This window comes from Sabethes cyaneus, chromosome 3 (genome assembly GCF_943734655.1).
Source record: "Sabethes cyaneus chromosome 3, idSabCyanKW18_F2, whole genome shotgun sequence".
NCBI lineage: Eukaryota > Metazoa > Arthropoda > Insecta > Diptera > Culicidae > Sabethes > Sabethes cyaneus.
In genome coordinates this window covers 153,646,925-153,670,274 of record NC_071355.1, presented here as the reverse complement: position 1 = coordinate 153,670,274, position 23,350 = coordinate 153,646,925, and the positions used below count along the sequence as shown (strand labels likewise).

Sequence of the window (23,350 nt, the reverse complement as noted above, 5' to 3'; positions counted from 1 at the left end):
CTAATTCTTAGACCTTTGCAACGATGTATTTAGATTTCCAAAATTCCTTTTGAAACGAAAGTTACGGGCGAATTCCAAAACGTGGCCCAACCACGACGACACTTCCCTATGTTTGGTTTACGTGCGCAACAGCAAAAGAGAATACAAAAAATGTCTTCAAGACTGGTGACATTTTCTATTCCATACCGAAAAGTGTACGACACGTAGAACAGCACGTTTTTAGTGCTTGTGTACCAGTAACATGTCGCAAGACTGGTAGGAAGAAAAAATGATAAACGTTTTGTCGCCAATCAGTACATTTTACGTCCCACAGTCGAGATTCTAACATACAATGCTTGGCTTGTAGTGGTTGGCTAACGGTGGTAAATACTCACAACAATAACAATACATTGTTGACATGGCAAAGATTGTTTAGATACCCGAGCAGGAGCGAAGAGCAAAATAATATGTAAATGTGTTATTGGAAATCGAATAATTCATATCAAAATTTGGTCTTGTTTTGGCTGACATAGTTGATAAAATAACTAAAAATAATATCAAAATTTTATTCCTTTAAGGCCAAAAGAATAACTACTAGTGTTATTTGAATAACAAAGCAATAACATGACTGTATTCAGAGTTTAGAATAACATATTTTAGTTTTATTAAGGTATTGAATAACAAATGCAGTAGTATATGAGATATTAAAAAATCATTTTATAAAATAGTTATAATCTAAAATCTCTTTAATCAATTTAAAAAAATTGAATGAAATATATCGAATATCATTTTAAGGCCAAAATAAGATATGATAACAAAATCAGTTATTAAACTCATCTTACAACCACTGTTTTAAATATCTACTCAATAACAAAATGTGTTATCAATGTATCTCCATACCTATTCAATAACAAAATATACGGGAGTGTCGTCGTGGTTGGGCCACGTTTTGGAATTCGCCCATAACTTTCGTTTCAAAAGGACTTTTGGAAATCTAAATACATTGTTGCAAAGGTATAAGAATAAGGCATATTTCCGGAAAGCTTTGAACTTATTGCTTGCAAAATAAAAAAGTTATAGGCATTTATGTGAAGACAAAAAATGTTGTCATAGTCGGGCCATGTTGTACAGCTTGGGCCACCGCAGAAAATCTAAGACATACGTATTGAAATTCTATATAGAGACATGAAAAGAATGAATTCCGTGAATAACGGCTCATATAGGTACAAATACCCTATTTTTAATTGCATTTTTGCGAAATTTTGGCGAAGTCGTAAAATCTATATTGCTTCAATCGCCTTTTCCGAAGTGTACAACTACAATGAAAAAAAACAACAAAAATCTAGGTTTTTGTCGTATTAATTTTGCTTTATTTCATCAGATTTTACGTGATTGACATTCTTAAGCGATTATTGCGCTTCTACGCTTAAAATTATGGTGGCCCAACCATGACTACTCAAGTGGTCCAACCTGTACAAATAGCGCTTTTCTAGTATTTCACCTTACCCTTCTCAAACACCTTTCTGGAGGGGATTTTTCTATAGTCTTCGTGTGCAGCACAACACACTTCATACATTTTCAAAATTCATCTCGATAATTGCATTTCATGAATCATTTCTTGAAGAAAAGTTCATTGCGCGTGGAAAACTTTTTTTGGAAGATTTAGTCACTGAATTCAGTACGAGTGTTTTGAATACACGATTGATACTCACAATATTGTGAAAAGTTAGCTATCACAGTAAGAAGTTTTACAATAATTGTATCATAGATATCATGAGTTACTAAAACTGTAAAATCGTGATGGCCCGACCATAACAGTGGCCCGACGATAACGACAATACCCTACCATTATAACACAGTTTGATATTGTTTTTATATTATTTTGCTCTTCGCTCCTGCTCGGGTATCGGTATTATTGACATACAAGAGGAATTGTGTTACAATCATTTGCAAAATCTATTGTGGTCCGCGAGTATGGTGGGACATCGTACGACGTGTACTAGAAAGTATAGGGACACATTACGGAAGCGTCAAGCCAAACCCCAGGGTGAAACTAACGACCGGAAACGTGGGAAGGTCCATCAATCCAGTTCTTTAAATAAAACAGTGTGGCCAGAATCCGTGCTCGAAAGCTTTTCGATCATGTACAGACCAACCGTGCAACGCACGTGATGGCGAAATTCGAGCAGATATCAGGGCAAAAGTTTTATCTGACAATAGCCCGGGGTGACCCTTTCCTGACAAGAGCAAATATATGCTTGCTAAAGTCTGTTCAAGTTTGCATTCGGCCACTAAATTTTGGTTACTGCAGCCCATATAATTGTCGCGCCAAGATATTAATAACATTCTTTTGATCTGGAAGAATTGTTTTCTTAGGGGTAAAAATTTCATCGGGATTGATGCACCCGTTGTAAAGTTATCGAAGATGGAACGCGATGGATCTTAAAAAACAATCTGCAAAAAGTTCAGTGCGGCACATAAGTAGTACAGTTTGGCGAATCTGTATGCAAGAAAATTTCAGTCGTATCATGCTAGCAAGCATCCCAACAAGACGCTGCAACAGAACCCGGTTTCTCAAAACCCGGGCAAGGAAACTGTACGACCAAGTTCTGACCTAGTACAATGCACGATGGATTTTGAGTAGTTGTGGTTGTGGCATCCCAGTTGGCTTCGAGGTATGACGCTGGTCTAATAAGCCAGTCGTCGTATGTTCGAATCTCGACTAGGATAGGCTGTTAGAGTCAATAGGGTCGTAGCAACTGGTCCTGCAATTGTCCTGCACTCTAACAGCTGGCTGCAAAGTCTGTCGTATAAAAACAAAGGTCAAATTTCGATAACGGAATGTAGCACCTAGGCTTTGCTTTAGTCGTGGAAAGGTTTTCATTCCTGAAGCAACTCTGAGATGGACAACTCTATAAGGAGAAGTGTCAAGTATCAAGTACAAGTGCCTTCAGATGATAATTTTGCTATTCATTCGTTCATACGAAGGTCCCGTAAAGTGCTGACCCGACTTAGCCAGCTGCCATTGCATCCGGGATGTCGTAGAATGGTATGAATAGAACAAAATTAATTTATCTGTATAGACTCGACACAATATTTATTGTTCTTACAACATACTGTTAGGTACACAATTACATTAGCATAAAATTCCAAAGCGAAAATAAAATTAATTTTATTGAAAAAAGTTTGAATCCACCAAATTGTCCAATCGAAAAATATTGAGCAATTCTCAAGCGTAAATAGAAAAAGTGTGGCAAAACAATCAAAACATCATCTGATATGGAAAAGTAGTGGAAAAAAATGGCAGATACGATTGACAATGTTTCTGTGCAGGATCATTTTCATGCAGGTAGTGAAAGGTTCAAAGAATATTTTTTCCTTAAAAAACCTACAAAAACTGTATTTTCTCATGGAGGAATTGGAAATTTTGTGCGACCAAATTCTAAATGTAACAGATTATAATCAATTTACGCGCAAATTCATGGTCTGGCATGACATCTGCTGTCGTGGCCAGAAAACTCAGGTGTTCTTCACAAATATTTAAGATTATGAATTCGAATCTGTACAAGAAGTAAAACAAGTAAGAATATTCAGTAACAGTATGAAGTCCACCACGGGAACTAGAACCGAGAAACCTCAACCCAATAGTTCTTTTACTAGAAAGCGAAACATCTCCTCGCATTTTACGCATTTCACAGACTGCATAGTGTTTTGTTCCATGTTCAACAATTGATTGGTTCAGTGAATGCTTATCAAGAAAATGTTCAAGAGAATAATTCCTTGGTTTGATTGGAAACCCGATAGCACTAACTACCGTCTGGAAGCTTACCAGACCAGACGACATCGAAACGGAGCCGCCAAATCTGTTTTGGCCGACAATCAAAATTACAAATATTTCATTTCAATTTTGAGCTTGTTGGCGAGAACCTTTCCTTTGCAAAGGTAAAAATCTTGAACTTTGGCAGAGGGCACGTTTGTGGTTGGGCCCAAAATTTACAAAATATCATCGAGCCGAATGACAAGCCTAATATGTTAGTTTACGAGACATACAGGCCTTTACATTATCAGTTTGATAGACCCTGACACTGATGAGTAAATAAGCAAACTCTCTACTCTACAAAAAGGATTCGACAGAGGAATATCAACTGGTTAGTGAATAATCTCGACAGATCTGAAAGATCTGCTGAATGTTGAAAAATTTGTTCCGGAGAGAGCAACTCTCTAACCGCATATGCAAAATCGCTTAGTCCATTATTGCATCGTAGAGATGACACGAGCGATAACGATGGTATTCCCCACTTTGATAACGATGATATTTCCCAGTCTGCAGAACACCGCATGCCACACTGCGGCTAAAATAATAATGTAGTTTTCACAAAGTTTAAAACTCCATTCCGTACCAATTTGCATGAATAAATATATATGACCTTAGTGAATCTCTAGAAACCAGATTTGCAAAAAAAATTTGGTTCTCGTTAAACCACTCAGACATTCTAACGACGTACCCTACTCCTTAATTAACTTTCACATAAAATACAAACTTTCTTTTTCCAAAGTAATCCTCCGGGCGATGTGCAACAGATATGAGAGATTCAACTGCAACATCGACAGCGTTGGCTAATATCCATCGTCGGCAACCGCTTTGATGTTCCGGTCTGCCTTGGGGTAGTAAAAATTACACATACACATACACACACAAAAAATAACGATAGCACCGGCTGACAAAGTGCGCATCCTGTGCCGTACACAGTGTACAGCCGATGTGCCTATCCCGTTTCACCGACCGGTTTGTCATGCCTTTTTTTTCTCATCCTGGCAATTTCTCCGGTTGTACACTTTCGCACATATTCCACGTACTCCATGGTCCAGGATAATCCATGCTAGAAACGAAACATATTCCTATATCGACATTTTCGTACACCGCTATTTCTTGTTGTTGTGGCAGGCCCAGCGGAAAAGCCGTCCACTAAGCATATTCTGCAGTAGATTCACAGCTTTTTCGTTTTTCTTCCGGTTTGATCCCCGCACCACACTTGCCTTGCACGTAAAGCATACACACACCTTGTCGTTATCCGCCACTACTCTTCACTGGTCAACAGCCAAAAAGCAGGCCATCCACTTTCTAATGTACTAGCTAGCGCTGGATGTTAGCACCACCGACGATGGTAACAGTTTTCGCGGGTTGGGTATGTTTTAGAGGGGTGGCACTTGGACGGTAGTCTGGGAACTGACGAAGTTTTCCTTCACAAAACGTTCAAGTCACGCGCTTGCATAACTGCTGCTGCCTGCCAATCCACATGCACACCCAGTCAACGGTAGGCTGCACGGTTCCCCGGACCGATTCCGTACCCGTACCGTGCAGGGTTTCGAGAATTTCAGCCGTGTAGAATAGCGAAGGCAACTAGCTAGACAAACTGGCGCAAGCAGTCAGGCAGAGGAAAAACAGCTGCTGCTCTATAGAGCACGATTCTGATCCCACAGTGACCGCGTCCCGCACTTCTCTCGAATCCGTTGCATCCGTGCAGCGCGAACAGCAAACCTTTCAACCGATACGAGTGCCGCGTCGTAGCCCACCGAAGGATGAGGTGGTAACCTTACGGGGAGGTTCGCAGTGAAGATTGTAAGCAGTAGTTTGGAACGCGGATTTCGACCGACTGTTGTTGCTTGGAGGACGAACACGAGCGCACTGAGAGAGTATCCCGTGTGACAGAAGCTCTACCCGACCGAACGATTCGGTTAGGATGTCGTCCTTCGGGGCGGCCGGCACTCGCTAAGTCGGCTGTCACCGCCGGATTCGGGATGTACAGCTTCTGGCTGAGTTTCCACGTACCTGGCGCACACAACACACGACAGGTCGCGTTCGTTTGTGGGTGGGTGGGTGGTTGATCTGCTCGACTGGTGTGCTCTCCCAATGGGCGTTTGCTCGACGACGTGCAGCAGTGAAGCCTAGCTCTTGCTTGGCGCGATGCGAGACACTCAGCGACCATGACGATGCGATGGCGGCTTACTGATCCACGAAGCCGGCCAGAGTGCAGGTATGTTCATGCAGTTTGCGGTCGAACATTACCACATATTATGAGGTGAAACGGGTTGACAGTAATTGCTTCGGAGGCAGCACTGACGGAATATTGTATGCTGTGACCTATAAGCTTGGAAGGATCTCTTACTGGCAGTTAGCAAAAGGTAGTTACTACAAGTTCTGCTTAATATATTTGTATGTTTTCAATTGAAATTAGCTCAAGAATACGTAATTCAAAAATCATTTTACTTTAGTTACTTCTAAAGGCGAAGTAAAACAGAACATAACACAATTTCAAACTAATTTTAAAATTGTCATAGCACGAGACTTTACCAAGTTGTAAAAACAATATTCAATGTGGATGAAGTTGTATCAAATTAATGCAACTGGTAATTAATTTCTATAAGAATATGTGCTTTCAGAACATTAGCTTCTTCCAGGTTTGAAATAAGTTAAATGCTTTCCTTTGTTCAAAGAAAGCAAATGTTTCCTTGTCGTAAGAAGCTCGGCTTTCAAAAACAGAATTAAACAAGATCACTACAAGTAAAATAGTTGCTGTATAAATTTTACAATGTATTATAAAACAAAACAACGACAGAATTGAATTTTTCTTAAAATGCCTGTCAGTTGAGTAAATCAATACCGCCGAACTATCTAAACAGAATTCCCCAGCAGACTCGAGCTCTCATTTCCTTGACTGCTTCATTCAGCGCTCACCGACGACACTCAGAAAAACTTTCCACCCACTCGACTCGGGTGAAAGCCGTCCTTTCACTCACAACCGTCAAGCAGTCGAGCAGCTAGTATCTCACCGTTAGAGCCACCGACCGAGTAAACCCGCACGGATCAGTCAAGCTAGGCTAGCTAGCTAGCTGCCGTCGCTAGAGCCCACCCACACGGACTTGAAGGCAACACTCACGGCGGTTGTCGGATCTGTTGGCACGCGACTACGACGAGCACCAGGCGGCTCGAGCACCGAAGTCAACTCTGCGAGCCCGGCTGGCTGTGCGGGTGATGCCAACAGGAGACCCACATCTGACACCCGCACAAACTCTTGTGGCAGCCTGGTTCCGACTGTCAGTCTTGTCGGCACCGTCGGGTCGAAAAGAACCAAACCACCACCCACACTGGTAGGCCGATACTGTTGGGTCTGCGTTAGTAGTACGAAAGGATACGCGGTGTGCAGACGATAGTACGCGAATAACAAACGACTTTTCGTCAATTGCTCGGGTGCTGCGGTAGGCAGGCGGGGGGTGGATGCGAAGGAATATTGTTTTCATTCGATTTTCTCGCTTTCTTTAGCCAACGCGAGGAAGCGGCAGACGGCGGACCCTCGATGCAAAGTGTTTTTCTCGGTTGGCCGAACTTTTCGGGCAGAACTGATTCGCCACGCTTGCAAGTGCCAATTTGGACTCGAATTGAGAGCTGTCGCCGAATCGGTTTGCTCCGTTTGCCTTCGCGGCTTCGGCCGGGACCAAACGGTGTCGATGACAAAATGTAATAATGAGGAAAATGTGGTTTTCCCGGTGAAAATCGAAGAGCTCGAGATAACGAATAAATCGTGCAAGTGCTTTTTGTGACAGTTGTCAATGAACGGTTTTTTTTCTTGTGCAGGGGAAAGGGAGAAAAAGCTGCAGCAGTAGCAGTAGCAGCAGCAGAAGTGTTTTGCTAGAAGGTTGTTCAAATTACACTCAGCTCGGAGAAGTGCTGTGAGTATTCTTCAAGCGGCACAGCCTGGACAGCTGCAACCGTTAGTGAGAAGGATGACTCGAAAGAAAGGTACGAACGGTGTCCTGGAGCGAGTGTAACTAGATGATATTTCACGAAGCGCGAATGAATCAAAACGAAGCGAAGCGGAAATGATTTCCAAACTGAGGAATAATGCCGTCATAATTGATGGTACATATATTACATTCCAACTACGATGGAAAAATATGTTGAAAGCAACCGTCAAAGCTGAAAGGAATTGCATGTACCTACCATTGTTTAGTGAGTAAAGTTTGAGCTCTAATGTGTGTGTCTTTTGCTAGTGATGAATGGCGAATCTTTTTCCGGGTTATTTATATGACTTCTATTTTATCAAGTGATTGACCTTAACGAGAATCTCATTATTGTTTATTATCATTACTCCATTTTCTTGTGAACTGGTAATCAGATTAAACGTAATAATTTTAACGATGTTCATATATGAGTAAAATGCGATGTCTATATCGATACAAATATCTTTATCATCCCTTTATAGATTTTTTTTAAATCTCGCAAAGTATGTTTTATGGAGATTATTTTACAAGCAACACAAAATGAACATGTTTTACAAAATGTACGTTTATAAAGTATATTGCGTTTCAATATCAGTTTGGTATTTAATCATATTAAAACTATATTAGCAAACTATTAGCAAACACTTTCGATTGCTTCAACAGTTTTAAGCACAACTTTGTAGGAATTTCCCATTTAGTTCTATGTATTATGATAAATTTTTCGACGGGGGTGGCCGGAAATTAAATTTATTCAGACAAAATCAAAATATCAACTTCTGATTTGTATAACCTTTAGTAGGTGTTATGATGTGCTAAAAGTGTAGGTGTTGCAGGAAAGTGCCCGAATGATCATCGTTTTAAATGACATTTAAGATGTTTTCGGACAATTTTTTCACTAACGATTCAAACAATTTAATCCCAGACTAACGCTAACACCAGACATTCGCTATTTTTTTAATACAGTTTGTGATCCGTGATAATAAATAAATGCCCATCTTTTGTGGTATAACTATCCTGGTATTAGCCGCCGTCGTTACTAATCAGATAAGAACGTATTGCCAACGATTGTATAAGAATCCGGTAAAATTACAAATTGTGACTCAATTATTTCCTTTCTAAATCAGAATGATTCAGAGAATCATGAATTGTAACTGCAAGTAATTTACATTCTTAAATATTTACAGCTAAAACTTCATTAAGTTTATTTGAACTTGATGAAAATTTAAACATCAAACAGAGCAACGGACACGTTTGATAATCTATCGCAGGGTTGTTGCTACGTATTGGTTCGTTACCGAATAAAAAAAACAAACGCAGTGCTTTGGTCTTGTCTCGGCTCGGCTTAACTCTAATACTATCATAGTTTGTGAGCATGACTGTCCTGTTAAAAACCTCTATAAGTAGACAGTAGGGGAAGACTGTCCAGAACGCATCGGGGGTGTAGAATGGCCCATGCTATAAATTGTTTGAAAACGCGAAAACTATTTTGTAAAATTATGAATGCGCATTTTATTTTGGAGTAAAACACGCTAATTCATAATTGTGTAGCATGTAAAAGCATCAAACATAGCCAGATCCAATAAAATAAAGCGATTATCCGCGATTTCATTCCACATGTAAGGAATTACGGTTTTCTCTTAATCTTTTACCACTAGTCGGTATGCAAATTTCATAATAAATACAGTCTATCTAATTGATATGCTGTCATACTCGATGATTCATCACAAAAACGGCATTAGCTAGGCATATTTTTCACATAAATTGCAAAAAACTTGAAAATACAAAACAGGAGTAGAATGCACCACAGCGGGATCGAAAAGTTATAAAATATTTTTAATTTGCAGTACATCTTATGTTTCAGTTTAATCATAAAAAAGGAAGCAATATTAAGTATTGTAAAGGACTTAGAATTTGCCTTAAACCTTATTGTACTTTGTTTAACTTACAATATTTCATCACACATCAGTTGGAGAAAAGTAGATGATTAAATTTTATTGCCAATTATGTTGAGATATAAACCCATTATATCCCAGCAAACAAACGTATGGACAAACGCTATAACAAACGCTTCCACCATTTCGGAAGCCTAGTTTTAGGAGTTTACGTGATTATATGTAAATTTGCTGATTGCGTTTAACGCCTAGCTGGGCAAACTTGGTGCGTTTTGCCCACGGATTTTGGCGTTTTGCCCCACATAGTGATTTTGACCCTTGCTAAAAATCGTCAAAAATAGCAATAAATACCGGTTTTTGTTAGGGAATTTCACCAGGAGTAAGCGTAAAAAAGATCCCAAAGTCTTCTAGAGGTTGAAAAACGTGGAACAAACACACCGTTGCTCTGCAAAATGATGTTTTGCTTAAGCGGTGCGTTCTGCACCCCTTTACCCTACAAAGCGAAGAAAAAATGCGAACAAGAATGCCATTCGAACTTCGTAGTTTGGCTCGGTACCGTTCGGTAGGCTGACACGGTGTCGCTTCGCGATGCACCGAAAAAGTAAAAACTGTAACCGAACAAAAGTGACACGGTTTGTGGTGCAGTCTTATATTTCTACAGGGATAATAATTTTTTGCTCAAAATCCTCGAAATATTGCACTAATGGAGACAGATCTCTTCGGTTGGAACATTTTTTATGTGCCGTAAAAACAACAATCACCGAAAGTCAAATCTAGTTAATAAGATGGATGAGGCGGAAATACGAATGCGTGTTTTACTAATTTTGTTATACCATGCTGCATCAAAATCCGGACGGTACCAATATCCGGACACCTTCACTAATTTATCCTTATTAAGTAATAAAATGTACAAATTATGAGGTGTAGCGGCGTGGATTACTCTGCAAATATATCGTAAGATCGTTTAAACATAGTCAGTGGTTAAGTAGGCTGCGCGAAATAACTTAAATAAATCCAAACGTAACGTTGGTGTCGAACAGTGTCTTTTCTGCGAGTTTTTTTAGATTACTAAACAGCAGTGTTTTCGCGATTTAAGGTTTTGGGAGCTTATTATTACAAAGAAACCAACTTTTTAGGCTTAGTATCAACAAAGAAGGTTAGTTTTTAATAATTGAGACGGTGTCATTCATTAATGTGTCGAAATAAAGTGTATTTTTATAAATAATTACGCTATCCGGAATTAAAACCATGTTTTTAAATCCGGACATGTTTGATTATTGATGGTAACTACCTACTGTTTTTCTTAGAAAATGCGAAAGGACACACTGAACTAGGCAGAAGGTGTGGTAAGCGAAGGAGTCTCGATCCATGGAACCGTCAAAATATTTGGAAATGCAAAATACTTCAAGGCAATTAATGTAGAAGTATTTAATCACTTTCGTTCTCTGGTTAGGTACGTGGGTCAGTGTAGTACTTGACTAAAATCTTACTGTTAATGGCATTAAAAGTAAAAAAATGTATAGAGAGATGATTATTTAATACTACAAGTGACAGGTTGTTTACTTATAGGCATACATTTCTTAGACAAAATATGAAAAAGTTTTGCCTGTCCGGAAAATGATTCAAAAGTGTCCGGATATTGATTCACTGAGATGTCAGGTGTCCGGATTTATGAACAAGACAAGCCTGTTTATTTCTCTTATTTTAATATTTTTATTGGGTTTTCATTGTAAAATTGACGTGTTATTGCGAATTTAAGCTTTATATTTGATTATAGTACAAAGCAATTACTAGAATGTTGCGAAAATATTGTTTACGGAGCATATTAAAAATATGACCTGCTTAAGTGTCCGGATATTGATGCAGCATGGTATTGCACGCAAAAATTTTAATAAATAATGCTAGATTGCACTCAAGACGGATTACCTATGAATGGCCGAAACGCAAATGGCCAAAATAACGAATGGCATGATATGTCTAATGGCCGAATCACGAACGGCCGAATCACGAATGGCCGAATCACAAAAGGCTGAAACACGTATGGCCGAACGTCATATTCGGCCGTAAATAATCACGGCCTTCAGCCTGCACAAATGTTGGGTATACGCTGTCCTTACTCGCTGCCGCTCGTTCGGACTTCACGGCGAGTCACCGGCGCACAATGTATCATCTAGCAAACATTTGCTACTGACACGGTACATATGTCTCGCATTTGCGCTAAGGGGAAAAAAGAACTTTCAATCATCTATACCCTATAGTAAATAGTTGTGTTGCTTATTTTGTTTGATTAAAGCTAGTAGTTAATTGCTTGCCAATTCTTGTTTTTATTGAATAGTTATTTAGGCATTCCGAAAAAAATCGGCCTTTCATGATTCGGCCATTCGTGATCCGGCCTTTCGTGATTCGGCCTTTCATGATTCAGTCTTGTGACAGTTGTTGAAATTCGGCCATTTGGATTTCGGCCATTCGTGATTCGGCTATTTGTGTTTCGGCCATTCCGTACCAGCCCGATAATCCCTACTAGTCGGTAAACCTACACTCAAAAAAATCGGCACATCAAGTTTACGTGAAAACATACGCAATTTTCATCCATCACACTTTTCATGTAATTTTCACGTGAATTATTGGTAATTCGCACTCATACTAACCAGTTTACGTGCGATCCCGGTAAATTTTATCAACTTTCCCATTAACTAGTACATGAAGTTCATGTAAGTTGCCGTACAGAAGTTTACATGATTTTTCACGTGGATGCGACGTGACGATTTTTTTGAGTGTAGGAAAATGTATGCACCCAAATAGTAGTGGTTGCTGCGGGGGGTTGCCCCCTCGTAGTGGCTGGCGCTTCCGACGTCGGGTCACCGGCGCACACTCGTGGCCTGGGGCCGTCTCTCTCTGAATCATCTAGGAAACATTTGCTACTGACACGATCAATAGGCCTCGCACGCTCTAATAAACGTAAATCATTCGCGCTTAAGGGAAGAAACCACTGTCAATCATCTACCCAGCTAGCATTTTCATATGTATAAAAAAGGCAAAAATCAGCACTACGTACAGATATACATGCTAAATAAATCGTATTTCATGCGCAAAATTGTCATATCCGTACTATTTTGGAGGCGATATACGTGATTACGAATAATTTTGAGCGTTACGACTATATAAGTATTTATATACGATAATATCTGATTAAGCGTGAGTCGCTCCGTACTACTCTACGATTTTGCGCTGAAAATCGTATGTATGTCAGTTATTATCATTATATACGACAAAAAATCAACTTGATCCCACTTTATCCAGCTTTAGTTACGATTTCGAGTTTGTTAGGAGATATTTACGATAGTTTCCGTACATTGATATACGAGTTGGTGCTAGCTGGGTATACTCTATCTACCAAAATAAAAAATAAGACGCAGAGTATATCCCGTTTTTCTGCAACTAAGATACAGAATTTTACGAAAAACTTTTTTCCTTCACCTCATCACAGAGCTGTGAGCGAAACAGAGGGTAATAGAGGGGAAATTTTAAAGGGTTTTCAGGGGGATGTTTCAAATTCGCGGAGAGTAATAGATGAAAAAAAAATATTCAAAATATGTAAGGTCTCACAAAATGAGCAATAAAAATTTTGTTGATTTAGGTATTCCGGGAAAATTTGGCCTTTCGTGATTCGGCCATTCGTGATTCGGCCTTCTGTGACTGTTGTTGGAATTCGGCCATTTGGATTTCGGCCATTCGTGATTCGGTCATTTGTGTTTCGGCCATTCGGTACCAACCCCTCAAGACAAACATCGGTACTATAGAAGCATCTCATGGAGTTATCATAGCGTTAGAAGCACATTTAGGCGTTTTGGTTATACATTCTTGTTATCTCCGTTGTACTGAATCTAGATTACCACCTCAAAAAAGGGTTAGACAATTAGATTAGATACCTTTGACTGGCTCTCAATTAGACGCAAGGTGATACACGCGAGCTATAGCTAGTACTAAATAAGTTTTTTGTTCTTTTCTGTCTTCGATGGTGCTGATTACATTTTTTAAAACGTTCGAATCATGTCATAAAATATTCGATTTTTGTTATTTAGTTAAAAAGGTGCTTGCAACAGATTTGCCACGAAAATACTAGAAAATTTACGAAGAGATGAAAACAGTAGGAATAACTGTCATGCATCACAATTGTCTGAAAATAACCGGTCCAGGCGCAATATTCCGACGGAATTAAACTTTCTAATTTTTTGTTTTTTTTTGTGTGGATATTATCACTACGACCAGCACTTTGATCTGTTGTGAACTTACCGAGGTGTTGTTCCGCACTTCGTTGTTATTGCAGTATCGCTATAGAGTGAGCGAACTGCTTATTATCCGTGCTTAAAGTGTCGGTGTGTTTTCATCCCTTTTTCCCTCTACGTTTCTTACTACTTTTCAACCAATCTAGCTCTAGAGCCAGGAAGTGCGGAGACTAGTTACAATTTGTCCTTGGACAAGAGGCTTCGTTCGCACCTCGAGCAAGTATCATTCTTATAACCAGTCCCGGCTAAAGATTTGATGGTCTGTAAAGCAGAGTTAAGCACAGAGTGAGGGTGTGTATGTGTGAATGTATGTGTCTCTTACTACTTATGCGTTACCAATCTCGTTCCTAGTACCAGGAAGCGGAACAAGCTATAATTTGCCCTTGAACAAGAGGCTTCATTCGCACCTCAAGCAAGTACCACTCTTATAATAACTTGCCCTGGCAAGAGGCTTTCATTGTTAGGAAATGCATAATACAGTAGGAAGGATGTGGAGGGGCCTGAGAATAAAACTTTACTGGGTGTAACCAAGACCATACGGTGAGAACGGTTTTCCTACTTTTTCCCATTCATTCTATGTAACGGGTGGCAACTACAATTTTGGAATTTACTTCTCAAGCTGTCAAAGAAGGACAAAGATATTTGAAGAAGATCTGGAGTGACATTGCGCATCTCGTTTCGAGTGATTTTGGTTCGTTTCGACCACGTTAAACAAATGGGCGTCTCGAACCAAAATCACTCGAAACGAGAATCACAATGTCACCCCTGATTTACTTTATTGTATATTGGTCGACTGTTGGGATTTAATTCTCGGTTTTTTTCCCTTCGGCTTGATCAGTCTCAAAAATGTTAAAAACAAGTTTGGTCTCTACATCCGACATAAATCATCGAAACTGTCGGATGTAGAGACCAAACTCGTTTTTGACATTTTTGAGACTGATCAAGCCGGAGAGAAAAAAATCCGGGATCTGATTTACTGAAATTAAAGATACGTTGTTCATTGGTGGAAAAATTGTTGAACATTTTGAAACGGTTTAATGTCGGAACAAGGGCGTTGTACGGTCGTCTTATCAACTTTGCGAATGCACCTCTTGATTCTACCAATAAACTGTTTGACATTCGTGGCTCTCCAGTTATTTTTGTACGCCAAAGAACTCAATATCGTGAAGAAATCTTCGATTGGGCAACGCTGAGGCAGATTTGTCGGGTTGTGGTTTTTGGGTACAAATGGGATCGATTGCGTTTTTGGCGTAATGCAATGCTGCTTTGTCCGGCCAAAACACGTATTGTCCATCTGCATGCTTTTTTTCTGGTTCTGGAATACATATCTTGATTGGCAGCCAAACCAGAGGGCTTGAACCATGGCTTAGAAAAACCTCTCTCGGAAACGGCAATGCACAGCATCACTTTCTGTTCAAACTTATGTTCAAACTTGTATTTTATGCTCGGAGATGTCTATCCATGGACTATCCACGGAATAATATCGATCATTTCCGGGAATGTGCGACTTCGAAAGAGGGAAGTAACTTATGTCGTCCAAAACAAAGTTTTTCCGGAATAACTTTTTATCAACCCAGCGGTATGGGGATTTTAACGTCGAAATCTATCCCTCAGTGTATTCCAGAGCTTTTGTCTTTTTTGGCACTTTATTACGACTCTTTTCAATGTTTTGCAAAAGTACTAGTGCGAATGGTTGAATTTTTTGCGGAATCCCGTTGGCTCATAGAATCCTTGTTGTTGAAGGCACGAGAAAGAGAACAAAGTCCTTCTGCGTCCATAATTTTGGCTGGTCTTCCACTACCTTGCTTGTGACCAGTTGTTGGGGATCTTGGAACATGGTAAATAGTCGAAGTCGCAACATTTTCGCTTTTAAAATGTTGTACCGTATACTTTTTGCCGAGATTTTTGTGCAATTTGTAGAAGTGTACAACACCCTCGCGAAATGATTCTTTTTTAGACGCCATTTTTAGCAATACTTGGGAAGCATAAACAAAACAAAAAATACTGGCGGAAAGAGGAGAGGTAGTGCTAACGCAACACACTTCCATTTCTCTCTGAGCTCGTTTGTTGTTGTGCATTGGGGACTCGAAAAACTTCCAAGATTTAAGTTGCCACCCGTTATATTCTCTAGTATTTATTTTCAAAAATCGTGCTCTCACCTAAAAAATCAAGTGAGGCCTTTGTCTTTGAAATTTGAAAAGTCTTTGAGAGCTCGCTTAAAATGTTAACCACTTGTATCGTACTTATTCTAAATGACACTAAAGTTGGCTACTGAACTGGTTTTCTCTTTGGCTCCGAGCACCACGGTGCCAGCGTACCTTGCATGATTTCGTTCGTCCGTATGTTATAAACTCGAATAAAAATGGTTGGTCCTCGGCGTTCGTATTTTGGCTCGGCACCGTTCGGTAGTCTAACACGGTGTTGTTCGGCATTCGGTGCTGCACCGGCACTGGCACTGTTCAAAAGAATTCTGCTCTGCAGTTTAGCTCAGTTAGCTTCGAGGTAGGATGCTGTACAATGTCTAATAATAAGCCCTTTCGTCGTATGTTCGAATCTCTAGCCCCGTAATTGTCCAGTGCTTTAATAACCGGCTGTGAAGTCCCTTGATAAAGAAGGGTCAAATCTTGGGTTTATAACCCAAGGCTTTGCTTTGCTTTTTGGCAGAGCTAACAATTGGCACCAAAACTCCGAGCGCATTAGCTATGAACTCAAATCGTTAGTACAGCACCCTGTGTCAGTAGGTGCTTATTCAAATATAGTTCTAAGTTTATTCCAGTACTAATTATTCGGACGAAGTTGGACAGAGGCAAACAAAAGATTCATAGATAATTTTCACGAGGCACATGAGTTATATGGTTTTGTCCCGAAGCAATGGCTTCGAAGACAAGCTTTCGTTCCGAAGTTAAGATTTCTATTTGTCAATCAAGTATCAATTACCATGTTATATAATATCCCCATTGAGAAATGTTTGAATAAAAAAATCAGCTTGATAGTATAGGAAAACTTCCTTATCTGGATGTGTTCGATTCTTATGATCCAGGTATGCTGATAAGGTAGCCAAATTCAATTTCGGTTTTCAAGTACAGGACGAACTAATATTATATCTTAAACTTGTTGAACAGACAATTTAATTTAGTCTAATAGCCGTACCCTACGCTTGTAAACAAATTTACTAATACCGAAATCGTACATCATTGGAGACACGGTAGCACATGGTCCATTGTACCCGGAGTTTGTGCGATGAGAAGGTTGCCACAGAAGGAAGTGATTCCGGAGTTACCTTTGGAGGACACGGATGTTTGGCTGGCTTAAAAGAGAGCTGCAATCAACATCTCCGCGTTTAGTAGTCCGACAACAAAAAGTCTTTGCAATAATTTCCTTCTCGCAGCTAACGAATACAGGTCGATCAGTGTGCAGCGCTCATCATAGGCTGGTAGATTTAGAGGATCGGTTCATGCAAAAAAAAAGAAGAGCGTATCTCAGGAAACTTTTTGGGATAACCTACATCCTATTGATGTGTACAGCATAATATGGTGTCCATGCAACTACTGCGTATTCCAGATGGCTGCGGACAAGCGCACAGTACAATGATTAAAGCGCGTATATGTCCTGAAAGCAATGTTGCGAATCGAGCGAGAAGTCAATTATGCTTACTCACACGCGAAAGAGTACGAGAAACGTAGCATTCAACGGTGAGCGTAAAAGAAACAGCCGCCGGTGCTGTGTGCAGATATTTTGCTACCCACACACTCGCGAACGCACATTCTCACATCGTCTTCCTGCATAGCTTATTCTCGAGGCTAAAATCTCGTGGGGAATCAACCGCCCGTGAGGCTGGTGGCACGCTGGAATACAAATTTTGCATTACTTTTTCTTCTTCTTCTTCTTCTTCTTCTTCTTCTTCTTCTTCATCTTCGCCCTCGATTCTACTCACGGGCGGGAGCGCGAGCCCTCGCGTGTAATCAGCATCAGCAGATTGGGTTGCAACGACGAACGACGAGGGACAACTGTAGCTGTTAGCTAAACACATAGTCACTAAAATTCGTTGCAGTGCATGAAGACATAAGAGCGAGAGTTTTAAAGCGATGCTTATGCCGGCGTGTTCGATAGAATGAGTACGCGTGTGTGAGAAAATTTGACCACACGCATGTTGGCTTCGCGACACTGCCTGGAATGCTTTGGTGTTACTTTTCACGAAGCCTAAAATTACGAAAGCCTTAGCTGTTATCGTAGACTTGTGTTCTCGTAACGCCCAAATCCTTAATAGTCTGTACTCGGCGTAGTTGCCCGATATCGGATCGCAGGGGGTCACGTAGATGGTCTAAAGATATGATGCATGATGCAACATTTCGTGACGTTAACTTACATGCCATTTAGAGTATACCATCGTGAGAGAGAGTGTTAATATCGCTTTAAAGAGCGCAACTGTCAATTCCGGTCCTAATTTGACGGAATATCTTTAAGTCGTCTGCGTACATAAGTTTAGAACAGCTCAAACAGCTGGACAGCTCGTTAACAAAAAGTACAAATATCAAGGGTCCTCGATGACTGCCTTGTGACGCACCGGATGGTATCTCGAAACAAGACGAATTAATACCATTGATGCTGACAAAAGCGGAGCATTCGGTAAGGTATGATTAGATCCACTGTGTCACCCAAGTTGGTAGCCCCATACACCTCATTTTTACTACTGCCAGTGCATGTGGAACTTTGTTGAATGCTTCGCTGAAGTCGATATATATCGCATCAACCTGTCTTCTCTTTTCAAAGCTCTTGATCAGCGAGTTGACGTATACCATTAAATTCGTGGTTTTAGATCGATTTGTACTAAAACCATTTTGGTGCTCGGAAATTATTCGGTGTACCCACATGATATACAACATCGTAGACTATATTTTCAAGAACCTTGGAGAGACAGCACAGAATTAAAATTCCGCGATAGTTCTAAATGTCAATGGATATTTCCAGTCTTCTGTGCGGACTGGTCAACATCACAATCAGCTAAAATTGTTGCCCAGTCCAACGATTGAAGGCTTGTATGAGTTACTGCTTCGGTTCGTAGGAGTCATAGTCATAGTAATAGCGAACTGATTCGAAGTCTTCGTAGGAGTTCGTAGGAGTCATAGTCATAGTAATAGCGAACTGATTCGAAGTCTTCAGTACCCTGAATGTAGTCAATTTTAACAATAAAAGGTCTTTGATTAGCAATACAAAGATTTTAAGCAATGAGGAACCTTGAAATCTCTTCCAATTTGTGCAATAAATCCAAACTACCTTACTTCCTTTGGAAATAACATTAAAACGGTGAGCTTTGACCGTAAGTTTGAAATCGAGTAAGATGCCGAGGTCGTTAACCCAATCAACCCTCTGGAGAGTATTGTGGACAACGTGGTATGGCTGTGTACTACTAACAACCGATGACAATCATCAAGGTTTCGTAGGGAATCATCAGGCGGGTTTCATGGGGGCTCGCGCAACTACGGACCAAATTTTTACTATCCGACAGATCTTACAGAAATGTCGGGAGTACAACGTGCCCACGCATCACATCTTTATTGATTTCAAAGCAGCATACGATACAGTCGATCGAGACAAGCTATGGCAGATAATGCACGAATACGGTTTTCCGGACAAACTGACGCGACTGATCAGAGCTACATTGGATCGAGTGATGTGTTTCGTACGCATCTCTGGGACACTCTCGAGTTCCTTCGAGACGCGACGAGGTTTGAGACAAGGTGATGGTCTATCATGCATGGTGATCCGACGAGCAGGCATCGAAACGAGAGGCACGATTTTTACCAAGAGTAGCCAACTTCTAGGCTTTGCAGATGACTTCGGTATCATTGCCAGGAACTTTGCGACGGCTGAGGCAATCTACGCCAGACTGAAAGCGGAGTATAGGAGAATTGGGCTAAAAATAAATGCGTCAAAGATCAAATACATGAAAGGAAGAGGCTCAAAGGAAACAAATGCGCGCCTCCCACGGACGGTAACCGTTGACGGCGACGAACTAAAAGTGGTAGAGGAGTTCGTGTATTTGGGATCGCTGGTGACCGCGGACAACAACTGCTATGCTGCTGAAGAAGAAGAAGAAGAAGATTAAGATTCAGTTTGAGAAAGTCAGCGTAAACAAGTTTGCATCCAGCTCCAAGTAATATGGTTACGTCATTGGAGAATACGATGAAGAGTATAAACCCCGTCTTGCTTCCTTGGGGAACAACAGATATATTTGTAAACGCAGATGACGGTAGATTTCAGGTTGTCCTGCAAGACTCTATTACCCAAGTCAACACAAGAGTCGTTGCGAGGCTCCCAAACACTGGATTTTCGTGTAACGATGCAGGGGTCGATCCGGTTGTTGAATGCAGCTTTCAAATTAGTGTATACTGCGTCCACTTGTGATTTTTCCTAGAGTTGCACGATGTAAGAGGCAGTGAAATAGAGTAAATTAGCTGAGACTGATCAGCAAAGCGTGAATCCGTGCTGGTAGATAGATATATAGTTCTTAGTACAATTGAGGAATGCGGTACTGATGTTAATTTTAAATAGCTTTGAGACAGCGGACTCTGCTGTCTTATATATGATGCGGTGGAATTTCCGTATGACGTATAACGTGTGCCAGATTAAGAAAGATTCACTAGAACATAAATTACTCAAGCTCAAGCTGTCAAAATAAGACAGAGATACATGAAGAAGATCTGATTCACCGAAATTAAAGATACATTATGCATTGTTGAAAAAAAATTAGTGTACATTTAAAAACGGTCCGAAATTGGCTGTTCGGCGAAGCTTTCGTTTGACGTCGATACAGGAGCGTTGTACGACCGTCATGTCAACTTTGCGGATGCATCGCTTGATTCTAGCAATCAACTGTTGGCAATTCGTGGCTTTCCAGTTATTTTTGTACACCAAGGAACTCAAAATGCCAAAGAAGTCTTCGTATGGACGTACTGAGACAGATTTTTCGGGTCGTGGTTTTTAGGGTAAAAATGAGATCGAATGAATATTCAGGAACGATTGTGTTTTTTGGTGTAAGGCGATGATGCTCTATCAGGCCAAAACACGTATTGTCCATCTGCATGTTGTTTTTGTAGAAACGGGATCAAAATTTTCTCAAAAAATTCGTCTAGTGTATCTTAATTGATTGCCAAACCAGAGGGCTTGTTGTTAAAGAAACGAGAAAGAGAACGATGTCCTTCTGCGTCCATAATTTTGGCTGGTCTTCCACTACATTGCTTGCGAATAGTTGTTAGGCATCCTAGGATATGGTAAACAGTCGAAGCCGCAACATGTTTGCTTTTTAAATGTGTGTACGGTATACTTTTTGCCGAGATTTTTGTTGCAGTTCGTAGAAGTGTACAACGCGCTCCCGAAATGCTTCTTGTTTCGACGCCATTTTTGCAAAACTGGGCAAGCATAAACAAAACAAAAAATATTAGCAAAAAGAGGAGAGAGAGGACTAACACATGCATACTCTCATTTTACTCTGAGCTCGTTCGTTGTTGAGCATAAGGGCCGCGAAAAAATTCCAAAATTTTAGGTGCCTCCCGTTATATAAATGGGTATTATATCAGGCAAGAAATATAATTCTTTTAAAAACACAAAATAAAATATCACTCGTGTTAAATATGATGAAAATGGCTACGCCACCCTATTAAATGATGCTCTTTGGCTTTTGCAAGTGAAGCACTGCTTAATTACTCTAATTTGTTTATGTTTGCCAGCTTGCAGTACTAGTGGTGAAATACCTCCTTGATAGCAACTACGTATGTAAAGCTGTTAATTATATTTATTTACACAACAGTCCTACACAGGCAGATCAAATAGACAAAATCGAGTCTGGATTTTCACAGTTTCTCGCTCTGAGAGATATTTGATTTTCTTAATGTTATCATGACTTGCTCTATCAAGGCATGCATTCCATATGCGAAAAGAGATTTGTAATGAGTGTATCAAAGAGTGGATTTTTTTTTAACAATACAATCGAAAAGAAAGCTAAAGTTGAATGACAGCAGTTTAAATTTGAATCCAACAGAATCCGCTGATCATTTGAAAAATCCTATTTGAAAGCAAAGGACAGTGATTATTTTTGTCCCAAGCGTGGGACTGAAAGTTACTTATATTGCTATATCTAGCTCATACAATGGAAAAAATGGAGTAAATTATTTCCTGAGTATAACCCATGAAAATGTTTATATATAGGTATTGAGCATTAATAATCCATTCTGGCCATCAGCTTACGCTAACACTCAATTATTGTTGTCAGCGAAGCGGGAAAATGTTACGCCAAACATGTCCATAAATGAAACTAAAACAGAGCGAATGCTTAGTTAGGAATTTGCATAACATTATTTGACAGTTTCATAGGTCTGGCCGTTGAAGCAATAAAGGAATGCGGTGGCAGCAGCCGGTGTGCAGTCACTGAAATAAACTATGCTTTTAGAAAAAGACAGTTTGTGTTAGTTTTTTAAACGAACTGCTAACCATAATTACCCGATTTGAAAAAAAATTAGTTATTATAATTATTTTATTACTATTAACTCTAATCATTAATTTATTCTCGAATTAGGACGCTTCTATCTGATTTCTCCGTTAAAACTATAATAATCCTGAATTAAAATTGGTAGCATATGCCGGAGGCAATCCTTTGATAAGCCCCTGGTAGAGTGAACTAAAGGTTCTAAATGACTGCCTTGCTTAGAACGTTGTAAATCTTTAATCGACAATAAAATCTGTAAAATCGTAATAAAAAATTGCAACATTTTCGAGCAGTGAGATTATATTATAGGAATTTTCGTTAATGTAAAGTAAACAGATCTACTTATGGATCTATTTAGTCCTGTCGGCAGCACAGAACTGATGAGGAATTGTTTAATCAAATGAAATCGTTTGATTGAAAGTTTTATTTTCCAAACATGACACTTTTTCGGGCAGAAATTGATTGGATATTTACACTGCTTATGATAAAAATTGACATAATTTTAGCGGTATTTAACAACAAACGTATAATGATTATTCTAGTTAGGTTTGAAAACTAATCTACAAACGTTCTCTATAATGTCCGCGAAAAATAAACATTCCCATCTAGATTCTGCAGACCGTAGACAATGACGCCCTCTCAGTGGGAAACTCAAATTTTAATCAGAATATATGCACAGTAAAATTAGTTTACAACTGTTAGTTTGCAACTCTACACAGCGCTCCGCTACGTTGCACTGTTGGCGAATGGTGTCAGCCAGTCGTAAACGGTTTTTTCGCTTCATGAAACCGGTATGCCATCGAGGCGAGGAGGACTCCATCAACCAGAAACTAATAACTGCATACAGTTACAAGGATATTCAATGCACCACGAAAAACAAGTAGAAATGAAACTGCCATCGATTCGGGTGATTGAAGGCAGCGTGATAAGAG

General features: G+C 39.9%; 1 protein-coding gene and 1 pseudogene across 1 annotated transcript in view; one reads left to right on the top strand and one right to left on the bottom strand.

Annotated features, from left to right (window-relative positions):
- The window catches only part of LOC128740290 (jerky protein homolog-like), a 29,030-nt pseudogene extending 21,319 nt beyond the window's left edge, over positions 1 to 7,711 (top strand).
- The window catches only part of LOC128744064 (tyrosine-protein phosphatase Lar), a 366,801-nt gene that overhangs the window by 299,538 nt on the left and 43,913 nt on the right, over positions 1 to 23,350 (bottom strand). The window lies entirely within an intron of this gene.